Consider the following 22,410-nt stretch of genomic DNA (forward strand, 5'->3'; position numbering starts at 1 on the left):
AGAAGAGTTTGGAAAAAGCATTGCTTTAGTCTTATTGTTCTTCTGTCCACATCCTCACAGCTTCCCTACTGTTCACCACATGGAGCTCAAACTCCTTAGCTTGCCTTCAAGGCATTTACCAGTGATTTTCATACTTTTTAAAAGCAGCATGACTTTTCTTCAAAGGTGACCTTAAAAACCAAGAGGTAATTGTCAAAAGCAGAGCATCTCTGCCCAAACCTGCCCACAGGCCTAGCACATTCTCCCTCTCCAGGCAGTCGACCCCCGTATGTTCTAGTCTCCAGTCCTTCAGCCACCACCCTGTCCCTATTCCCCCAACCATGGAGTCTCTGAGACCCCTCCCCAAAAAAACCCCAGGGCTTTGAACCCAGGTGGAACCCGTTTTCCTACCAGGTCAGTTTCAATCTGCCTTTTCTCCCATTGTTCTTCGTGCCCATCAAAGAGCTCCATCTTCTGCCCTAAACACACATTGGACCTTGGTATTCCACTGCTGCTGCTTGCCCTTACCCTGAAATGATGACCCCCATAGCATCTCGCATGCTTCCAAACCTCGCCATGTCCCACTCGTGCCTATCTTCTGCCATCATTGTCATCATCACCATCATCGTTACCACCATGAGCATCACCACCATCATCACCACCATCATCATCATCGAACAAAAGCTTTATTGAACACTTACAATACCCATTTAATGCAGATTTTTCTCATTTCACGTTCAGGTACATCCAGCTAGGAATTATTATTTCCCTCACTTTACAGACAGACAGGAACTAAAGTATAGAGTGGTTAAGTCACATTCTCGAGATTATCCAGCTAGGGAGCAGCTGAGCCAAGAATCAGACCCAGGCACTCCAACACAAGAGCTCTCAATCCCAATAAGCACTCTACAGAGCCTCCACAAACACATATATGTAGGCTGGCTGATGGATGAATCACGTTGATGAGTGAGAGAATACAAGTAACAAAAGAAAAAAGTCATTAAAACATTCAGCAGATATGCATTATTCCTACCGTGTGCCAAGCACTGTGCCAGACTCCAGGCAGATGGTGGAGAAGGTGGACGCTATCTCTGCTCCCCTTGGAACTCAAAGTCTGGGGAAAGGAGTCACAGGTGACCATGGGTTTTCCAGTGTGAGTGATTCAGAGATGAAATGACAGTGCCACTGGGAGAGAATTCAGGAGGAGGAGTGAACTTAGAGGCAAGAAGATGATTTTGGCGGGCGGTCTCCTGAGATTTAGGTACCAAGGTAAAACAGATTAACAAATGAAATTGTTCAGCAGGTGATGGAGATACTGGCTGGGAGCTCAGAGAGAGACAGTGGTGGGAGATGTGGACCTGGGAATGACATAAATAATGCTGACGCCTAAAGATAGGAGCCTATACCAAGATTAATTTGGAAAAAAATTAAGTCGAGAGCCAGAAGCCAAGCCTTGGAGAAAGTTCCAGAGAGGATGGACACCTCCTGAGAGAAGAAATGATCACAAGGTATCAAAGAGGCCAAGAACTGAGGTGTGAAGGAGAGGACAAGGTGGTCAGCAGTGTCAAAGATCTCAGGTCAAGCAACCAAAAAGAACACGAGTTCTTTCCATTTCACCTTGAAGAAATTTTTGCTAAACTCTAAGAGCACGGTTTTAACAGAGGTGTGAGGGTTAATGACAGGTTACAGGGGGCTCGTGTGTGTGTGCGGGGGGGATGCATGATGAGAAAAAGGCAATAGCCATTTTCTAAAGTCACATCACATTGAGACACTGGCATGAGAAGAGAGTAGTAACGGCCAGTTAAAGGAATAAAATACCGGACAAAATCAGTTTTACTAATGATGTGACCTGACCCATATATAAATACATTTAACTAGGACAGTCACTAGATTTAAAATAGAACTCTTTAAAGCCATGCCAACTAAAATGGAACCCCCAGAGTTGACCTACACAAATCCCAGGAGTTCCTACTTCAATGAATGGTGGTCTCTGCTCTCTGTTTTCTGTTTGGGATCATAACTTAGCTTGGTCGCTTTCTTCCTTTTATAACTAAAATTTTTAAAATAAAAGAAACAATCTGGTTAATCCCCCAAATGTATTTTTCCTTAGGGAAACATTTACATTCTTATGACCCCAAATGCTAAGCCAATAAAAGCAGGAGCAGAAACCATTATTCATTGTTATCGGCAAAAAAAGCAGAAGGGAATGAAAGGCTCAAAGAATTTTGGTGTTTTGGGGGGAGAAAAATGACTTTTTTGTCTTTGTATTTTTATCTCGTCTGCCACCATAATTTAGATAGACAGAAAACAGGCCTGGCAATTGGCCGCACACGTAAGGCCAAATAGCGCATTTCCCAGAAGATTTAGAAAAAGACCACTGGGGCTTCTTTATAAAAACGTGACAGACTTAGACGTGGGACCATGGGAGATCATGAGAGAGAACTCTCTCTTGTTGAAAGAAATTGCTAAATTCAACACCAGAGTGCACTGACTTGGGAACCATGAAGATACAATCTTTCTAGACTACTCATTACACACTGACCTCTGTTCCAACTCAGGCCCAGACAGTACAGCAGTGGGCAAATCAGAAATAATGAAACAGCAACAGCCTTGAGGAGAGGCTGGGGCAACCGAGGTCATCTGGGCTGGAAAAAGAGGAAATGGAGAAAAAGATATGGATCACATGAGTAGCTGTTAGCTCTTTCAGATGTTAAGAACCAAACAAGAAGAAATGGTTTTAAACTCCCACAAGAAGTCTTTAGCTTGAGATTAGGAAAGACTTTCTGACCATCTGGTTTGTAAACATTGCATTGCTAAGGGTCATTGACATTACTCAGGTTCAAATCCCATATCTTCCTACGTGATCTTGAGCAAGTTATTTAACCTCTCTGTGCCTGGATTTCCTCCAAAGCGGGAATTCAGTAGTAACTGCGTTGGAAGGATTTCATGAGTTGATCCACGTACAGTGCTTAGCAGAGGAGCACACATGACATCACCAACACCTGATGAGTCACCGTTGTCATCATCTGCTATACCCAAGCAAGCATCGCCTCGGCCCACAATATCAGATATGAAGGAAATGTATTACGATTTTTCTAAAACTAACTCAATGTCTATTTTAAGCCCCCATTTGGAGGAAACATCTCTGGCAATTCGGGGCCACCTCCTTTCCTCATGCACGGGGAGGGATGACTTCTGTGTGGTCAAGGTGTTGGGGGTGGGGAGACTGGTGCAAGTCTTGTCCTGGGGTTGTCGTTAGTCCACACCAGCATCTTCACAGATCCACACAGGCACCTAGCATCCTTGAGGCCTCCTTAGGCCCAACTCTCTTTCAGCTATTTCCATGGTCTGCTTGGGAACAGATGGCCATGGGATCCGGAAAGCTCCTTATAGGACTCCAGACCTGAGCGGCCATTTCTATTTGGGGATCTAGTCACTTCCCCAGAGCTGGGTGTAGGAGCGGTGAAACCCATGATCCCTCTGCCAGCTGATTTCTCCAGGACCTTTTATTCCCTTCCTTAGGTCTTGACCAGAGAGAGCAGGGGCTGGGACCTACTTGGTTTGAGACCCCAAACTCTACATACACAGCTTACTTCTGCTCTGAATCACTCCTCCCTGTGAATTATAAGGATAAGTGATGGACTGAAGCTTTGGTTAGCTCGCGACATTATCCCACTGTAGTCTGAAGATATTAATCTTTCTTTCTTTTTTTAATTTTTTTAATGTTATTTATTTTTGAGAGACAGAGAGTGAGCCATGGAGGAACACACGTTTCTAGACTGCATTTTAACCTACCATTTTCTACAGACTATTTTATTGTTTTCTTTTATTTATTTATTATGGTTTCTAACCAAACAGTAATAATACTCAAACCAGAAAATTTGGAAAATCCAAGAGAACATTTAAAAAAGCCAGTCATGTTGGGGCGCCTGGGTGGCTCAGTCGGTTGAGCATCTGACTTCAGCTCAGGTCATGATCTCACAGTCTGTGAGTTCAAGCCCTGCATCGGGCTCTGTGCTGACAGCTCAGAGCCTGGAGCCTGCTCTGCCCCTCCCCTTCGTGTGTGTGTGTGTGTGTGTGTGTGTGTGTGTGTGTGTGTGTGTTCTCTCCCTTTCTCTCTCTCTCTCAGTATAAATAAATAAACATGGGGTGCCTGGGTGGCTCAGTCCATTGAGCGTCCAACTTTGGCTCAGGTCACGATCTCACGGTTCATGAGTTTGAGCCCTGCATCTGGCTCTGTGCTGACAGCTCAGAGCCTGGAGCCTGCTTCAGATTCTGTGTCTCCCTCTGTCTCTGCCCCTCCCCCACTTGTGTGTGCGTGCATGCGCGCTCTCTCTCTCTCTTTCTCTCTCCCTCTGTCTCTCTCTCTCAAAAATAAATAAATAAACACGGGTGCCTGGGTGGCTCCATCAGTTGAGTGTCAGATTCCGGCTCTGGTCATATCATGATTTGTGAGTTCAAGCCCTGCATTGGGCTCTCTGCTGACAGATCAGAGCCTGGGGCCGGATTTGAATTCTGTGTGTGTCTCTCTCTACCCCCGCCCCCCCGCTCGTGTTCTGTCCCTCTCTCTCAAAAATAAATAAATATTAAAATTTTTTAAAAAGGTAAACACTAAAAATTATATATCAAAAAGTAATATGAATAATAACACAATAACAACTATTTGAACAGTGCTAGTGATGTGCCAGGCACTGGTCTAAACATTTTGTCCATATTCACTCACTTAACTTCATAGAAATATCATGAGATACACGCTCTCATGATCTTCATTTTGCAGATGAGAAAACCAGGGCATAGAGAATAAATAACTTGCCCAAGATCACCCAGCTGGTAAGTGAGAGGGTTGGGATTCGAACCAGACTGACTTCAGAATGCATGCACTAACCATTACACAACACTGATGAATGGATAGGAGATGGATGGATGGAGGACGGTGGATGGATAGATAGTGGACAGTAGATGAACGACGGTGGATGGATGGACAGATGATAAAGGATGGAGAGATACTGGGTGGTAGGTGGAGGGACGGAGGGAGGCAAGGATAGATGACGGATGGACCAATGGGTGGTAGTCAGATGAAGGCACTAGGCCAACAACGGCTCAGATACCTCTCTTAGGTACATGTGACATCAATATTTAAAATTCATGCTCTGAACACAAATTGTGGTTTTTAACATTCTTCTGTTTCAAAATGAAGTGGAGGAGGGTCCATTAGGAGGATTACAGGCTCTGAGCTGTGTAAGAACTCAGCCTCTAGTGTATTACACCTTCCTTGGAAAAGAAACACCCCCGCCACTTCTCGTGTAAGCCTCCGTGGAATGGAAGCAAAGAAGTTACACTTTTCCAAGAGGAATTAATCCCAGAAGAGTTCCTTCAGAATGTTGGATACGAAATGTTCCTTTAGAGCCAAGACTAACACATATCTTACATAAAAGTGAAAAGAATATTTCCAGTTACCCCCCAAACCATAGATTTCTGTCTCTAGTCAACAAGCGCTTATCTTAAACTTCCAAAGAATTAGATGAGCTCTCCTTAAATTTTATTCTCTAATGAAGAGACCAGTTTGAGGTTCGCCAGCTCTGTGGCTTTGGCATAGCAGTCACCAAACCTCAGTGACAGGCCTGTTTTCCATCCTCATGATAATAATCTTCTCACTACCAAAATTTTTCTCTAATAAAAGCGGTTTGTGTGCCTTACTCTTAGCAGACTCCTAGAGCCTGATTAGATAAGAAAAAAAGGAAAACACTGTGGCTCTAGGGAACTGAGTGGGACTGAGTGCTTACTCTGCCCCAGAATAGCTCACATGCCCCAAGAAACCACGAGCTTTGAAAAACTTAACCTTGGTGGATTTTCAAAGGTGTATACATTTGCACTTTTCTGATTTGTGTTTCAGAGATAATAATTGAGTTTTATTTCTTTTTTTAACTGTTCGATGGATAGGTCTAATTAATGTCATTAGCGTTTTCCATTGGTCTGGAATTTGTGCCTCAGTGAATTTAATTCTCCATTTCGGTTAGGTCACAAGGTGAACAGCAGTGGGCAGAAGGCTGGTACATGATGTGGGCTCAGTTACTTAGAGCCACAAAATGCTATACAAGTCACTGGACATCTCTCAGCTCCAGCTGTCTGACTGGCAACATGGAGATAATGTTGTTCACTCCACCATGTAGGTATTATAAAGGATGTATCATCATCAAAGCTGGTGGCAAAGTGTAGCAATTAATACAGTTAAGTAACAAATAAGAGGCATTCTGTTAAGCAGAAGAAATCATGATGAAGTAACATTTCATCATTATATTAACATGGCTTTGAATCTACAGGGTAGGTTATAACCAAGCTTCATATACCAGAGACAAATCCCTCTGAAAATATCAGTGAGGCAAACAACAAAATAATTTACCATCATATGCAAGTAATACTAAAAATGAGTTTCTATTACTGGTAATGGCCTACATGACCTACATTTAGGTACAACATCATGCCAAAAAACCTTTCCTTTACTCTTAGAGTGGGTAGGAGGGAGTAGGTCGGGTATCCTGGTCTTATCACGTAGAGGGGGCATAGATAGTCAGGGGGCCATCAGTGGCCTTTTCTCAATTTTAGTTCTTTACAAAAGATGGGGGGGTATTTATGAGGGTGAACTAGCTGGAATTTAAGGTAGTTGTGGTTTCCAAGAGAGTTTAGAGTATCAAAGAATCCATAAGCTTTAATTCCACCCAGTCCCCTTCCTCCCTGCAAATAACATTCTCCCCAGAGATGGCCGCATAAACTGCCAGGAACAAGTATGTTCTAGAGCCATCAGATTTTCTTCCCTGGTACTGTGTCAGAGTCTGCAGCCTGGTCCTCTAAAGCCTATTCCCAGTGTCCTAAGTACTATTTAGGGCCTCAAATACCAGCCAGATGAGCCCTGACCTCAGAAACCCCTGGGACTCTAAAGATGCTTTGTCCACGTCCAAATGACCAAAGGAGACACCCCACCCCTCCTTCACAGCCTCTTGTCACTTAAGTAGTATCTATTAATAGCTCTTCCCAGTGTGCTGTGAATGGGCCCAGCGCATGAATTTCCAGCGTCCCTTGCTCCAGCTAAGACAGCGAAGGATTTAGGAATCATAACACGTGAGGGAAGGCTGAAGGAGCAAGAAATAAAGTCTTAATGTGCTGATTTTAGACACTTAAGGGCCTTTTTATAAAAAAGGAATTATCTTGATTTGGCATGACATCAGCTAACAGAATGGGGACCAATGAGTAGAAGTCCTGTGGAGGCACATTGTTGGCTCAGTATTAAGAAAAACAACCTTTAGCATCAGAATGGACTGCCTCATGAGGTAGAGTTCCTTAGCACTAAACGTGTGCACGCAGAGGTACTCTGACCACCTATTAAGAGGAGTATCTCGTACTGAAGAGAAATTTGGTCTAAAAGCTGGACTCCAAGAGTATGAGGCCCTTTCCAATGGAGATACCAGGATTCCAAGTTCATTAGCGAGTTTTCTCGGACCTGGAAATTCCCCCATCATTTCTTAGGCCAGACCTCCCCTTTCGATCTTTGCAGAAAGCCTTAAATAAGAACAGTTCACATTCTCTGGATGTCATTCTCCCCACCCAGCTGAAAAGGTGACTATGACAGACACCCACCTGCGAGATGGGGTTCTTATTACTGTCCCTCGGGGCAGATGCAGGAGGCCGGTCAATGAGGTTAGCATTTCCTCATTTTCTCAGAAGCCCACTGCTCTTGTATAACCTTCTTTCTTCCCGTAGAACGAAGGAATTTGTCGAGTTCATCACATCTTTCTCAGGAGTATACAGAGACTAAAACAGGGCCTGGGCCGCAGTAGGTACTCCATAAACCTTTGTTCAAAGAATGGATAAACGCATTTTAAAAGCAGGAGAAAACAGTGTACCATGCTTGACCCAACAATTAAATATCTTAGCCATTCCCGACCCACCTGTAAGATAGAGACAGATATACTAATGGTGCCTTGCTTTTGGGTTGCCTTTAGGATTAGAGGGTATGCAATGAAGGTAATGTGCTTAGCAGGGTGTCTGACACATAATCAAGGTTTAAGCAATGCTGGCTCCCCTCAGCACTGTTATTCTGTTATTATTACTTTTATTTTCAATAATAACCATCCGGGACAGGGTAGAGAAGACAGATATTTAACATTAGAACAGAACTTCTTTCCCGTTACCTCTTACATCACATCATATCACTCCATCTGGAGCTAGCAAACTATTTCATGACTTTGAGGAGGAAAATCCAGGACTTCAGCTAGCAAAAGGAAGCCTTTCCTTGCTTCAGAGTCAGATTCCTCAGAGCACCTGGGACCAATGCTCACTGGTAATTCTAGAGCCGGCTGTGACATTGTCCATGTGGATTTACACATGGAAATGAGCCTTGGGCTTCAAAGGGTGCCAGGGGACGTCTAAGAAGACTGTATATGGTGAGTACTTGCTGGAAAGCATCATAAAAGAATGGGTCTGTGACTTAAATTTCCAAAAGTACTTATCGACAGTTGAGACAATCTGGGAAAACCAAAACATGTATTTTTAAAATCTTGCCAATTCTAGCTATGGGCTCTGCCAGTCCCTCTGGATGGGGCAGGACCACTGTGTCTCCCTTTTATGGGTGATATGCCTGTTGGACCCGAATGAGGAGGAAAATGGAAAAATGAGGAAGGCACGACATCTTCCCCAGTGAGCAGCCTGCACACACATTTAGAATCAGCAGTAACATCTTTCCTTTGTGCTAACATTCCAGCAAATGACCTTTTCTTTATTAGCCGTGAAACTCCTGAAGTGTTCTGCTGATTAAAGACTTAGTATAGAGGCAAATGATTTATTATCATTTTTTTTTTAAATTACAAAGGCCCAAAGAGATTCTATTATTTGTCAGTAGCCACAAATTATTCATTTGCTAAGTGGCGTGAGAGGCCTATAATCCAGGCCCCTAATTAACCATGAAACCATATGCCCTGGCAATAAAACTTCAAAAATTATCTAGTTACACCAATGACTATAAGCACTATACAAGTACTTGATAAAAGCTCCAGGACAGCCTGGATGTGACTTATTAGCAAATTATAAACCAAGCCCTTTCTAAACAGGCGGGTAACAACAGGCCTTTCAAACACCTTTTCAGCATAACTTATTCTACCGGGTCCTGCTATCGCATAACCATAAGCACAAATGCAGTCCGCTCTCCCTTCTTTACGGATTCAAGATGGTGTGTAGATAGCAATTCTCAAAAAAGGGTTCTAGGAAGGTCAGCTGTGCTCTTCTCATTCATCAAAAGAAACTGAACCGTGAATACAAGTAATGTACTTAGTTTTAGACTACTTACGTGATTAAAACCATATCCCAGAAGAGAACTTGTAGATTTATCTTTTATTAAGTGTAGGTGGTCATGACATTGTTGTCCTAAAAACAGAAGTTGTCTTTTTTTTTTTTTAGCTGATCTTCCCAAGTGCTTCTCAAAAGTAACTGCTTCAATGTTCCCCAACTGATGTGAATTTAATCTAAATTCTATGATGAAGAGGTTCATTGTCATTTGCAATAAACCTTTGCCTCTTTATTTGCCCAACATGATGGCCATCTGACATCCTGGTTTCCTTCTTCTAGACCTTGGCCAGGACCCCAGCCATTGTTAAAACAGCACAGCGTATTCATACCTAATTTCAGTGGATGGTTGTCATCAGATACTCATGTAGTCCATTATCCCGCAAAAAAAAAATTCTGGTGGCTATACTATTAAGCAATTATTAATTAAATGGAGTGTGATGGGATGCTTAAAGTGACCCCAAGATTAAACTCTCATTTGGACCTTGTTTGATGACTAACAACCACTATCACCAATTTGGAGATATTACAACAAAACTCTGCTGCTGACAAAAATATTAACCATGAATGATGAAAATTTTCAGCTGGGACCAGAACATCTGGAGTCCATTAAAACTGGAAGATTTTCCCTCTAAGTCCTGATTGCCAAAGTTAGAACCAACCACCCAGAAACCGTGGTCCTCATGCAAACTCAATGTTTATGTTTCATTAAAAATGATTTCAAGGATTTACATCTTGCTCTACATGGCCCAGTTCCCACAATTACAGCCTCTAATCTCACTGGACATATCCTTGTGCACAGCAACGTTCCTCCTCTCTCGGGCTTGGAAAGAGGAGCTTCCTGGGGAATAATTCCAGATTCCTTTTTTTTTGTATCTAGAGGCCAGTCAAGAGTCTGAGGAGCACAGCATCCTGAGATAAAGGAGGAGAAGAAAACTAGGATTCAAGACCCCACAAATCAATACTAAAATGTAAAAGACACTATGCTAGGATTTGCTCCCAAATATATAATAAATCTATAAGAAGCAAGAAAAATGACTAATGGAAGTTATATAATTTCAGCTATGTATTAGTGTTCTATTGTTCTCGTAACAAATCTCCACAGATTTAGTGGCTTTAAAACAACACAAGTTCATCATCTTGCAGTCTGAAAGTTAGATGCCCGACACAGGTCTCACCAGGCTAAAATCAAGGTGTGTGCAGGGCTTCCTTCCTTTGTGAAGATTCTGGGAGAAAAATCTACGTCTTTGTCTTTCCCAGTTTCTAGAGGCTGCTCACGCTGCTTGGCTTGTGGCCCCTTCTTTTATCTTAGAAGTCAGCAAGGTCACACCTTTCTGACTGCTCCACAGGTACATCTCCTTGATTAATTTGGGCCTAGCCACATAATCTAGAAAAATCTCCCCAAATCAAGATCCTCAACTCAATCACTTATGCAAAATCCCTTTTGCCATAGAAGGTAACATATTCTGGGCTCTGGGGATCAGGATGTGGACATCTTTGGGGTGGGGCATTATTCTACCTATCCTAAGCTACTTCTAGACTCCAGATAGTAAAGAAGTTTGAAATCCAAATTTCACCCATCTTCTCCCTCCTCATCATTCCTTTCAGAATTGAATTTTAGCCTGTTGCTTTTACCCTAGGAAACAGGAAAGAAGTTTTCACTGAAAAATGCCTTAAACATAGAGCAAACCCAAGTTTGAATAGTCCACAATTAACTTCTTAGCTGAAAGTTTTCCAAAATTTTCAGAGAGACAATTTATTTATTTTCATTTGTTTAGAGTTTATTTATTTGGAGAGAGGTGGGGAGGAGGGGAGGGGCAGAGAGAACCCCAAGCAGGCTCCACAGCTGTCAGCACAGAGCCCGACACGGGGCTCCCCATCTCATGAACTGTGAGATCATGACCTGAGCTGGCACCAAGTGTGGGAAGCTTACCGACTGAGCCGCCCAGGCACCCCTGGACACCTTAGTTGTTAAAGGGACAGTGCAGCTATTAAAAAAGCAACAAAACAAAGCAAAACAAAACAAAACAAAGCCACAAATATGATTTTCCCTATGTTTTCTGCTGCGAAGAGTGTTACCAAATATAATCTTCACTTATTCGTTCAACAAATACTTGCTGTTTACCAAGGCCTAGTTTCAATGCTATTTTGTGGATTTTCCTTACAGCAGCTTCCTATCTCTGAGAATCTAGCTGATATTCTCCCACTCTTATGACCTTAAATATTGACTTTAGTCAAGGGGTATCTGGGTAGTTAAAAAAAAAAAAAGACAGAAAAAGAATGTTCTAGTCTGTCCTAAAGACACCTGAGTTGAACAACAAAATAGGATGATGTTCTCTTCTGAAGACAGCCGAACAGCTGTTCCAGCAAATATTAGGTATTCTTGCCATGAAAAATAATGCATGAAGGGTAAGTGAGCCATGGAGGCACACACGTTTCTAGACTGCATCTTAACCTACCATTTCCTACAGACTATCTGTCAATCTATCTATCTATTTATTTATTATGGTTTCTAACCAAACAGTAATAATATTCAAACCAGGAAATTTGGAAAACCCAAAAGAACATTTAAAAAAGCCAGTCATGTTGGAGCGCGTGGGTGGCTCAGTCGGTTGAGCGTCCGACTTCAGCTCAGGTCATGATCTCACAGTCAGTAAGTTCAAGCCCTGTGTCAGGCTCTGTGCTGACAGCTCGGAGCCTAGAACCTGCTTTGGATTCTTTGTCTCCCTCTCTCTCTGCCCCTCCCCTGCTCGTGCTCTGTCTCTCTCTGTCTCAAAAATAAATAAAAACATTCAAAAAAATTAAAAAAAAAAAAGCCAGTCATGTTATACGTCAGTTATATCTCAATAAAGCTGGGGGGCAGGGGACAGTCGTAAGGCAACCATAAGGTAACAACTGACAACATAATATGTTTGAAACTAAACTCTCAATATTTTTCCCTATGCATATGAAAAATACATGTATTATAACCCAAAACTGATGTATATTCTTCCTTCTACAGTATTTCCTGTGCTGGTTAACAGGCACCGAAACAGAAATGGAATGGTTGCATCCTTTCATATGAATACACTATAGCTTTCTCCAAAGGTCACCTTCGGTATTGGATACCTAGTCTGTCTGCAAAATTCATTGTCACACATAATGCTTTAATGAACTTCCACATGAAATTCTTTGCAGACATCTCTTAATTCCTCTGGGTAAAGTCCTAGAAATTGAAATGCTGTATGAAGGAATGTACAGTTTTTAAAGTTTTTGATAATACAGCAACAAATGGCCTTAAAAAAAACAAAACTATGCTGATCAACACGTCTGCACTATGTAAAATTGCCAGGGAAACTTACCTGTCACCCTGGTTAAGAATGAGGCTTTTTTTTTTTTTTTTCTGAGAGTGTCAGAAATTTAGCATTGGGAAGGATTATTGAGGAAGGTCATCCAGTCTTTAACCTTAGTGGTATATAATACATTAGCCTCATCTGGTGAGATTCTAAAAACTGCCAGTCTCAGGCCCGACTCTTGGAGACTCTCATTTTATTAGTCTTGGGTGGAGCCTGGGCATGGAATCATCTTAAAGCTCGTCAAGTGGCTCTAATGTCAGGCAAGGCTGAGAGCCACTGAACTCAAGGGTCTTTTAAATGAAAGAACTTTGCAGATGTTTGGGTTCAGATGTAGGTCAAACAAATTCTTGGCTTTTTCCTTTAATTCTTTGACTTTACAAGACTATTTTTGAGAACACTGGGATACTTTATAAACCTCTTTAAGGGAATCACATATTTTTTTAGTGATGTCCAGGTGAACTAGAAATGGCAGCCCTGGTGCCATCACCAAGACTTCAGTCCGAGGGGAGAAAGTAGTTCCAGTGAGTGGTTTGGCATTGCAATCTGGTCAGAGATGGAGAGAGCCCACTGTGGACACACACCGAGTCTTAGAGGACAGTGTGAACTAGGGGGATAGGCGCGCCTTTGGAATTCAACATACTATTGAATTCTAGCCTTGTCGTTTGTTACTGGGTGACCCTGAGCAAACGCGTCACTGTTCTGGGTCACTGTTTTTCCATCTGTAAAATAAGGCTCTATTCCAACCACCTCATAGGGCAGGGGCGAGGTTTACGCTGGGATAATAACATATGGTTCCCAGGCACTGATCAAAGACAACCACCTTTACCAGCCAGGAGTGCTTCATGCATAGCTTTCTGTGCAGTGCACTTATTTCTTGATTTATTTTCAATATAAGGGGACCCACTTGTTTCGACTATACTCCCAGTTAGGTCACATGGGTTTTAAGACCAGCTTTGCCACTCCCTAGAGTGCAAGTCACAATTTCCTTGTTTAAACATCTCAAGGCCCCTCCCAACCTCAACAATCTCTAGAAGAGATCTTTTCCCCTGCTTGGAATTTTTGATATTCACATTAACTGTACTGTAAGAGAACATTCCATGGTACTAGTTAAAAAAAAAAATCTGTAACTTATGGAGCGCCTGTTATGCACATATACATGTTATGGCATTTAAAGGTCACAACAAACATGGGAGGTAGATATTTGCATCCCCATCAATGGGGGAGGGAACAGATCCAATGAAAAATATTTTTTCCATAATTACGAAGTCAGCATTTGGCACAAATGAGATTTGAACACAACTTTATCACAGTGCCCTTGTCCCCAGCATGCTGAATTCCTAAATACTGCTGGTTATTACAACAGGACTGATTATTCAGAGATAAACTCTTCCTTCAGGGTTTTTCATTTTCCTCTTCCCTATTCTCTGACTTCTTACCAATTGTTATATTAACCCCTCCACAAGAGGTTTTGCAGAAATGGGAAAAACTCTAAATTCCTAGTGATCTTCTAGATTCCTTGGAGTGACCCATATCAGTATTTCCTGCCAAATTCTGGGGCACCTGGGTGGCTCAGTCGGTTAAGCGTCTGATTCTTGATTTCAGCTCAGGTCATGATCTCACCGTTCATGGGTTCTAGCCCCACGTCAGGCTTTGTGCTGACAGCATGCGAAGCCTGCTTGGAATTCTCTATCTCCTCTCTCTCCTACCCCTGCTCGCATGTGCACTTTCTCTCTCTCTCTCTCAAAATAAATAAGCTTTAAAAAATTTAAAAATACATATCCTACTAAATTCAAAGCAAGTATATCCCCAGCTCATCTTTTCTTAGCTGGATCCCCCAAATGTCCCAGACTACCCCAACCCTGACCCAAGAGCTGAGGAAGCAAGAATGGAAACCAATGGCAGTCTGAACAGATTCCAGCTAAAATAACTGTGCTTTTCTAGGTTTATAAAATATATGAACATGTAATCATATTGCTCAAGCCCCTTCCAGGGCCTCGGAGAGGGTTCACTGAAATGAGGGGCCCCTAGGTGTTTGCTCCCTCAGCGGCAGGAGACCCACCTCCAGCATTTCCTTGCTCAATGGCATTTTGCAATGAGACTTGTTCTCATTCACACATGGCTACAGACACATTCATAGTCAAGAGGAAATAATGACTGCTATCAAATATGGTCTAATTTCTGTTACTGCTCTCATAACTGATGGATTTCCTTTCTTAAAATTCAGAATTATTTGATTTTAATTATTTGCAGCCATCACATGATCAAAGAACTTCAGGGCTAGAAATAAACAGAGGCACTACTAATCCACAAACCGTTTGGATTTCCAGGGATGAGAAAACTGAAGCCTAGAGAGCCTGTGTGACCCAGGCAAGCTCCAGAGACAGGCTCTTGTCCATAGCAGGGCACTGCTGAGCGCTTATTCTGCCCAGGAGAGGGAGAAGCACAGACGTGCTCACCGCCCTAGGGATTTTCCTCTGCTTGGGGAATCTGGATATATTTCAAGAAAGACAGTAGTTGATAAAAGTGAAATTATTGCCAGAGGCAAGAAGTGTGACTTCTACCCCATTCAATAGTTTTAACATTCAAAATATAGAAAGCTTATTAGCTTTACCTATCAAATGTGAGCCTCCTACCACTGATTCATCCAGCTTCTCCTGAACCAACTGGGCTATCAGTGCTGCAGAGAAGTCCCTTGGGGGTTGAAGATTATACGATTTGAAGAAACTTCCAAAGGTTCTCCCTTTTTATCCAAACTTTATTGTTTTTTGCCAGAAGCACTATAAAACTTTACTGCAACGGACAGGTCCAGTGTGTTTTATAAAGTACAGGTGTGTGTGTGTGTGTGTGTGTGTGTGTGTGTGTGTGTGTGTGTGTTTAAATAAGGCAGAATATAATGTTTCTGAGAATAGAAATACAAAATAGTTGAGCTAATCCCAGGAGGAAAATGACAACCCAATAAACTATTTTCCAAATTAACTGCATCCTCTAAAATAATTTTGTGGATCCATTTTTAAAGAGATCTTCACAAATACAGAAACTCCACATAATAAATCCATGTCAACATTCAAGAGCAAATGACTTGTTGCTTCTGGTCATGGTCTTAGGTGAGAAGGAAAATCTTGGCCAAACGACTTGCAGGAGATTATGGGAGGGGACAAAGAAGAAGTGGGGTGGGGACCCTCCCTCCAGCCTTAAGGTTTTAAAATCTTTCTTCTTTTTAAAACCGTGGAATCTTTCTTCACATGGACTGGCATGAGCTCAGCAGTGAAACACAATGGAGGAAGTTGTTCCAGTGAAGGCAGGGGTGAAGGTCTTGCTCCCCCATCTTCCCTTACATACACGGACACACAGACACACTCCCCCCAGTTCTATTTCCTAAGGCGCCTGTGAATCCCTAGAAGCCCCTTGAGGCGCAAGTTCTTTAAAGTCTAGTTAATGAGCACTACCAACAAATACAAGTTTAAGGAGCTTAAGGAGTCTGATAGTACCCACTTGCAATCATGCTGATGGATATGATGTGGAATAAGATTTAAAAAAAAAAACAACTTACTTGAAATTGAAAAAGATCAAAACTCTAGAATAGTGTGGTCTAACAGAACTTTCTGCAATGATGGAAATGTTCTGTGTCTGTGCTACCCAATACATTAGTCGCGAGCCACGTTTGGACATGGAGCCCTTGAAATGGGGCTAATGGGACTGGGAAATGAACTTTTAATTTTATGTAATTTCAATTAATGTAAATGTTAATGTAGACGGCCTCACATGGTTACCGGCTACTGAATGGCGCAGTTCTAGACCATTTCTCTTATGTAGGTAGAAATACAAGGAGAGACTTTGCAATGAAATACATGTCTACTCTCCTCGTGGAAGCATCTGAGGAAGCCGATCATTCCCTGCCCCCCACCACCTCATCCTTCTTAATCTCCTCTCTGTTCCACCAAAAGGAAGGCTCAAACAAGAGCTCTTCTGTATGAGCTTCCTGTTGCTGCTGTAACAACTTACTACGAGCTAATTCTTTTTCAGTTCGTGAGGTCAGAAGTCCACCCTGAGCCTCTGTGGGCTAACATCAAAGTGGTGGCAAAACCGCATTCCTCCTGGAGGCTCTGGGAGAGAATTTGTCTTCTTCACTTCCCTAACTCTCGAGGTTGCAAGCACTCCTTGGTGAAAACCCCTTTGTCTATCTTCACAGCCAGCAGTATGGCATCTTCCAGTCTCCCTCTGCTTCCATCATCACATTTTCTCCTCAGATTCTGACTCGGAACCTCCTGCCTCACCCTTATTAGGACCCTGTGACTACCTTGGGCCCATCTGGATAAGAAGAGATAACCTCCTGAAGCTCAAGATAAACTCAAGAACCTACTTTAATCATAGCCACAGAGCCCCAGTTGCCATGTTATTGGGCAACATATGCACGGCTTTCCAGGCTGTAGGCATCTTTGGTGGGGGGCGGGCATTATTCTGCCTACCACACCTTTTGTTGTGGATTAACTTGAAGTAAGGCTAGTGCCTTTCATTAAATTCATTAATGGCCAGGGGCACCTGGGTGGCGCAGTCGGTTAAGCGTCCGACTTCAGCCAGGTCACGATCTCGCGGTCCGTGAGTTCGAGCCCCGCGTCAGGCTCTGGGCTGATGGCTCGGAGCCTGGAGCCTGTTTCCGATTCTGTGTCTCCCTCTCTCTCTGCCCCTTCCCCGTTCATGCTCTGTCTCTCTCTGTCCCAAAAATAAATAAAAAACGTTGAAAAAAAAAATTAAAAAAAAAAAATAAAAAATAAATTCATTAATGGCCAGATTCGAAAAGGTAGCCTTGGTTGGTAAGGCTTTACCACAGTTACCCACAAGTGAGGTGAGGTTTTCTCACTCTTTACTTTAACCTGGAGGTTCCCCAAGTTTAGCCAGCATCAGATCACCTGTGGGCTTGTGAAACAGATTGCTGGACTCAAACCCCGGAGTTTCTGATCCAGCAGGTCTGGAGTGGGCCCAAGAAATTTGCATTTCTCAGCCAGGTGCAATCATTTTAAAATATGTCCATAAATTCTTTGACATCCCTCCTTTCAAAAGATGGAGTCTTACTTTCATCCTTTGGAGATGGGCTAGATTTTGTGACCCAATTCTAACTATATTTGATGGATGTGAGGGCATGTGATTTAAAGACAAGGCTCTCTCATTCTCTAAGCATCAACTTCCAGCCACAGTTGAGCCTTCAGATTACTGCAGCTTGCGGTAACAACTTGACTGCAACCTCCTAAGGAGCCCTGGGTCAAATTCACCCAGATAAGTCACTTCTAAATTCCTGACCCACAGAAACTGTGTGAAATAAGACAAGTTTGTTGATACTTAAAGCCACTAAACTTTGGGGTAACTTATCACACAGCAACAGATAACTAATATGTCAGGTGGTGCTGATACCACTGGTTTGGGGACCACACTTTGAGAACCACTGGTCCAACCCACACACTGTGGAAGGCACTGACATTTCCCCTGCCTGCCTGGATATGCTTCAGAAAACCAGAGGAGGGTAATGTTCTTTGGTTTATATGCACTGCATATTCATTTTCTGTTTTCTGCAGACGTATTGTTACCAGCAGCCACTCTCTTGCGGAAGAGCTTTTACTGGGAAGAATAACAACAGTATGTCAACTGATAGCTCCACTCCAGAAGCCCATTTCTGTCTACTCAGGCATCAAAAATGTCCTGCACATGGGTGAAGAACCAGGCAGGTTTAAGGAGAAGAGGAAATGATTGAAAGACTAGACCATCACTCTGTCTCGCCCTCTATTCAGCCTGGAGGTGACGATGAAGAAAGAAAACAAAACTCTTGACAAGAGAGGGACGGATAGTACTAGGAGCCAGGAGAGCAAAGGGGTGTCCAACTGTTAAATAATGGGAAACCGAAGCTTCTCCCATTGTGTCGGAGAGGCCAGTTCCTGAGCCAGCTGTAGAGGAAATGGGGAGTTTACATTATCTGGGATGTCAGTAAGAACTGAATGGACACACTTCCTGTCTGGTTCTCCCCAGGGATCAGCAGCCTCTTCAGCAAAGATGCTCTTCCAGAGGTTTCATTTGTTGTTTACTTTCTCAATCGGCAAACGTGGTCCAAGAGGGGAAATACGGCTCCAAGAGGGAGGGAAGGGAATGGTCGTGGATACAGAGCGCCACACAGAAGGGAGCAGAGGGGGGCTGGGAGGCGGGGAAGGGTGGCAGTTCGTCAGGATGGCTGTCTCTGATTCAGGCAGCGTCAGGCAAGCTGGCCAAGCTGGTGCATTTCAGCGATACCCGTTCTCTTCAATGGGGTGTCTCTGGCTTTTCCATTTATTTTATAGAAACTTAAAATATGACATATGATTCCATTTATGTGAAATTCTTGGAAAGGCAAAACTAATCTAGAGTGACAGAAAGCAGAAAAGCGGTTGCCACAGGCCAGTATTGAGGGAGGAGTGGGAATTTGGGGTGTGATGGAAACGTTCCATATTTTTGCTGTGCTCGTGGTTACCCGGGTGCACACATCTGCCACACTTGATTGAACTGTACGCTCAGAATGGGTACATTTTATTGTACGTAAATTATATCTTAATAGTATGGATCTTAAAAAAGTATGACTCATGAGGAGCCCTCTGGTGGGGCATCAAAGACTGGTTTGGCAAAAACAAGAGTTATCTGGTAGAAAAGGGATTCAAATAGTTGTGTGTGGTCTGAGAAATGGAACCAGAATAAATGTGTGCATGCTATAGGAAGCAGATTTCTATTCAACGTATTTATGTCAGTCATTTAACAAAGGTTCATTGAAAGCCCTATCTGTAAAGGTCTTTAACTCTCAGATGTAAAAAAAAAAAATAATAATAATAAATAATTTGGCTTCTCTATTACCCATTTTCCATTTAAAAAGCCAATCTTTCAAAGAATGGAATATCCTTTGATTTGAGGTTTTCCCATCTTCCCGGAGGTCGTGTCTGACTTCTAGCAGGTTCTCTTAGTGCCGAGGCATTGAGGAGATGTCTAGCCCTCAAGGCCTACTCCATACATCCATGCAGGGATCTTCCCATTCTCAGCCTTGGCCATGAGCCACGTGGTTGAAGAGCTGGCGCTGGCTGCAGTCCACGTAACCTTGACCTTCTGTGCCATCGCTGAGCCACGTTAAGGGAGGGCATCATGGTCACTCTGCTGCTTTTGTGCCATGGTGGATATGGGGTATCCCACACCCAGCTCTTTGCGAGTCTGTCTCTCACCCATGTGCCTAGAACTGTGACAAAAACACAATATGTGTGTGGTGTTGCTGCTTCCCAGGACGCCACCTTGCAAAGTGGACCCCAGGTTCTCCAGTCTTGGGTCCCCCGAAACATCCTGGAATCGTGGAGACGCGGCCTTAGCCTAGTGGTTAAGAGCAACAACTCTAGACCCAGACCCCTCGTATCCTTGCTCTGCCAGCTGCTGGCCATATCACTGGGGGAAGCATTCATTTCTTCTGTCTGAGTCTCTGCCATCTGGGGGAAGTCATAGTTCTTGGTCCACAAGACGCAGTGGGGGGTCTGATGAGGTAACACCCGAAGCTCTTAGAAGCATGTGTGGCACGAGGCTCTTGCTGACGGACATTCCACACCTCTGCACGCCCTGCCATTACGGTTTTTACCTTTATGGCTGCTTCTCTCTCTCCTTGAGCCACTCCCTCGCAGAGAGAGGGTTTTGCCTCTTGGGCACCTGGTATAATCTCTTTAATGGTCCCGGTTTGAGAAAACACTTAGTCCAAAGGCTTTTCTTTATTTTTTCCTGCTTTCCCCTCTATGCAGGCCTCTCCCTTGAAGCAATAAGGAAAGAATAACTGCTTGAAAGAGCATAGGGAAAAGAGGGAAATACGGACAGAAAAAAGTTCATTTGTATTGATGTCGTCAAATCCAACACGACATCAAACACATTCCATTTTCATTAAAATGCAGGGAAAGGTGCATCTTACAGTAAATGAAATTCTGCATTTCCTTCTACACAATATAGTATCTGTTCTACGCAATACCCTGATGAAGGAAACCAGTAGGAACCCTGATCAGGGTTCAGAGGAAGAGATGTGGCTTGAGTTATTCCGGTCAGAGGAAAGCTCAGAACCCTGAGCTCAGAACTCTTTATGAGGGCTGGGAGGAAGAAAAGGTTTCTCTTCTGTGCGCTGTGGTAGGAATATTGGTACAAAGCCTAGCATAACCGTAGCCATTCGCTATATGAGTTTCCCAGGATTGTCATAACAAATTGCCACAAACTGGATGGCTTAAAACAACAGAAATTTATTCCCGTACGGTTCTGGAGGCCAGGTGTCGGCGGGTTCGATTCCTCCTGGAGGCTCTGAGGGAGCATCCACCCTGGGCGTCTCTCCTACATCCTGGCAGCCACTCCAATCTCTGCCTACATCACCATGTGGCCTCCCCTGTTTTTTTTCCCTTCTCCGTGTCTTCTCCTCTTCCTCTAAGGACACGTGTCATTGGATTTAGGGTCCATGAAGATACTCCAGGATGATCTAATTTTAAGATCTTTAATTACATCTGCAAAGATCCTTTTTCCAAATAAGGTCCCATTCAAAATTCCAGGTGGACGTATATTTTGTGGAGCCATCATTCAAGCTGCTGCAGAGTAGTTAAAACGTAAGGGTTTTCTGACTGGGCTTCTGGGAACCTACATGATACTCAAGAGTACGTGGCTGATGTTCAGTACTTTCCAAACGGCAGGTTTTGAAAGGCAGTGGACATCTACTACCTGGTTGAAAGCCGGGAAACGAAATTAAAGGAGAAAAGAAGGGCCAGGTACTCGGAAGAAAAACATAACTTTAGAGCTTTCCTAAATCTCTCCTGGTGCCCAACTTATATCATTTCTAAATATTTAACCACATGTCAGAATTACTGTGGTCTGAGTCTTTCCACCCACACAGAAAGGGCTAGAAACTTGACCATGGCCAGACAGCCATTCCTTCCATGAAGCTCAGGAAGCAGACGGGACATTATAGCCCTATAGGTTCCCGGATACTTGTTTAAATAGGCTTCCCCTGCCCTGCCCTGCCCCAAATCTGTTTTGTAACTGTGATCTCTCATTCCTGCTTCCTAGGAAACTTCTCAAAGGGGTAGCCCTCAGCTCTGGCTCCATTTGAGCCCCCCTGGTGACGTCTCAGACCTCAAAATATTTAGAGAGGACAGCGGCCTTATTCTAAGAGTGCCTTTGCCAGTCAATTTAACTGTCAAGTGACAATTTAACTCTTCTTGAAAGGCATATGGGGCATATTATGTACAGATCAGGATGCTTTAGTTTGGAAGGAATAGAAATTCGAACTTAAAATGGCCAAGACATTAAAAAGAATTTAGTAGGGCTCACAAATAGAAGTCCAGATGTATGATGGGTTTTAGACTTGGATTGATCGGGGCTCTGGCCCCATTTTTCTGCAGTTCTCTTCTTTTCTACACGTTTCGGCGGGCTTTCTTCTTGGTAGCAAATGGCTACAGTTATTCTAGGCTTTGTACCAATATTCCTACCACAGCGCACAGAAGAAAACCTTTTCTTCCTCCCAGCCCTCGTAAAGTGTTCTGAGCTCAGGGTTCTGAGCTTTCCTCTGATTGGAATAATTCAAGCCACATGTCTTCCCCTGAACCAAACAGGTAGGATTATTCTGATAGGTAGGATTGATTAGATTAATGAAGGCCCACCCCGAGCAGGAATGGGGACAAACCCCCAAACCAAATGTGGCTCCACCAGCAGGGAGAGACGAACTGGCTGTCAAAGAGGCAGCACCCAGTGTTCC

At 43.3% G+C, this 22,410-nt stretch overlaps 1 long non-coding RNA gene across 1 annotated transcript in view; it reads right to left on the minus strand.

The window, feature by feature from the left end:
• Positions 1-22,410, minus strand: part of LOC122224017 — a 37,651-nt gene that overhangs the window by 10,122 nt on the left and 5,119 nt on the right. Inside the window, exon 2 of the long non-coding RNA XR_006204615.1 lies at positions 7,612-7,824. This is a non-coding gene — a long non-coding RNA (uncharacterized LOC122224017). The remainder of the gene's footprint in view (positions 1-7,611; positions 7,825-22,410) is intronic.

Source organism: Panthera leo, chromosome B4 (assembly GCF_018350215.1).
Source record: "Panthera leo isolate Ple1 chromosome B4, P.leo_Ple1_pat1.1, whole genome shotgun sequence".
NCBI classification, from domain to species: Eukaryota; Metazoa; Chordata; class Mammalia; order Carnivora; family Felidae; genus Panthera; species Panthera leo.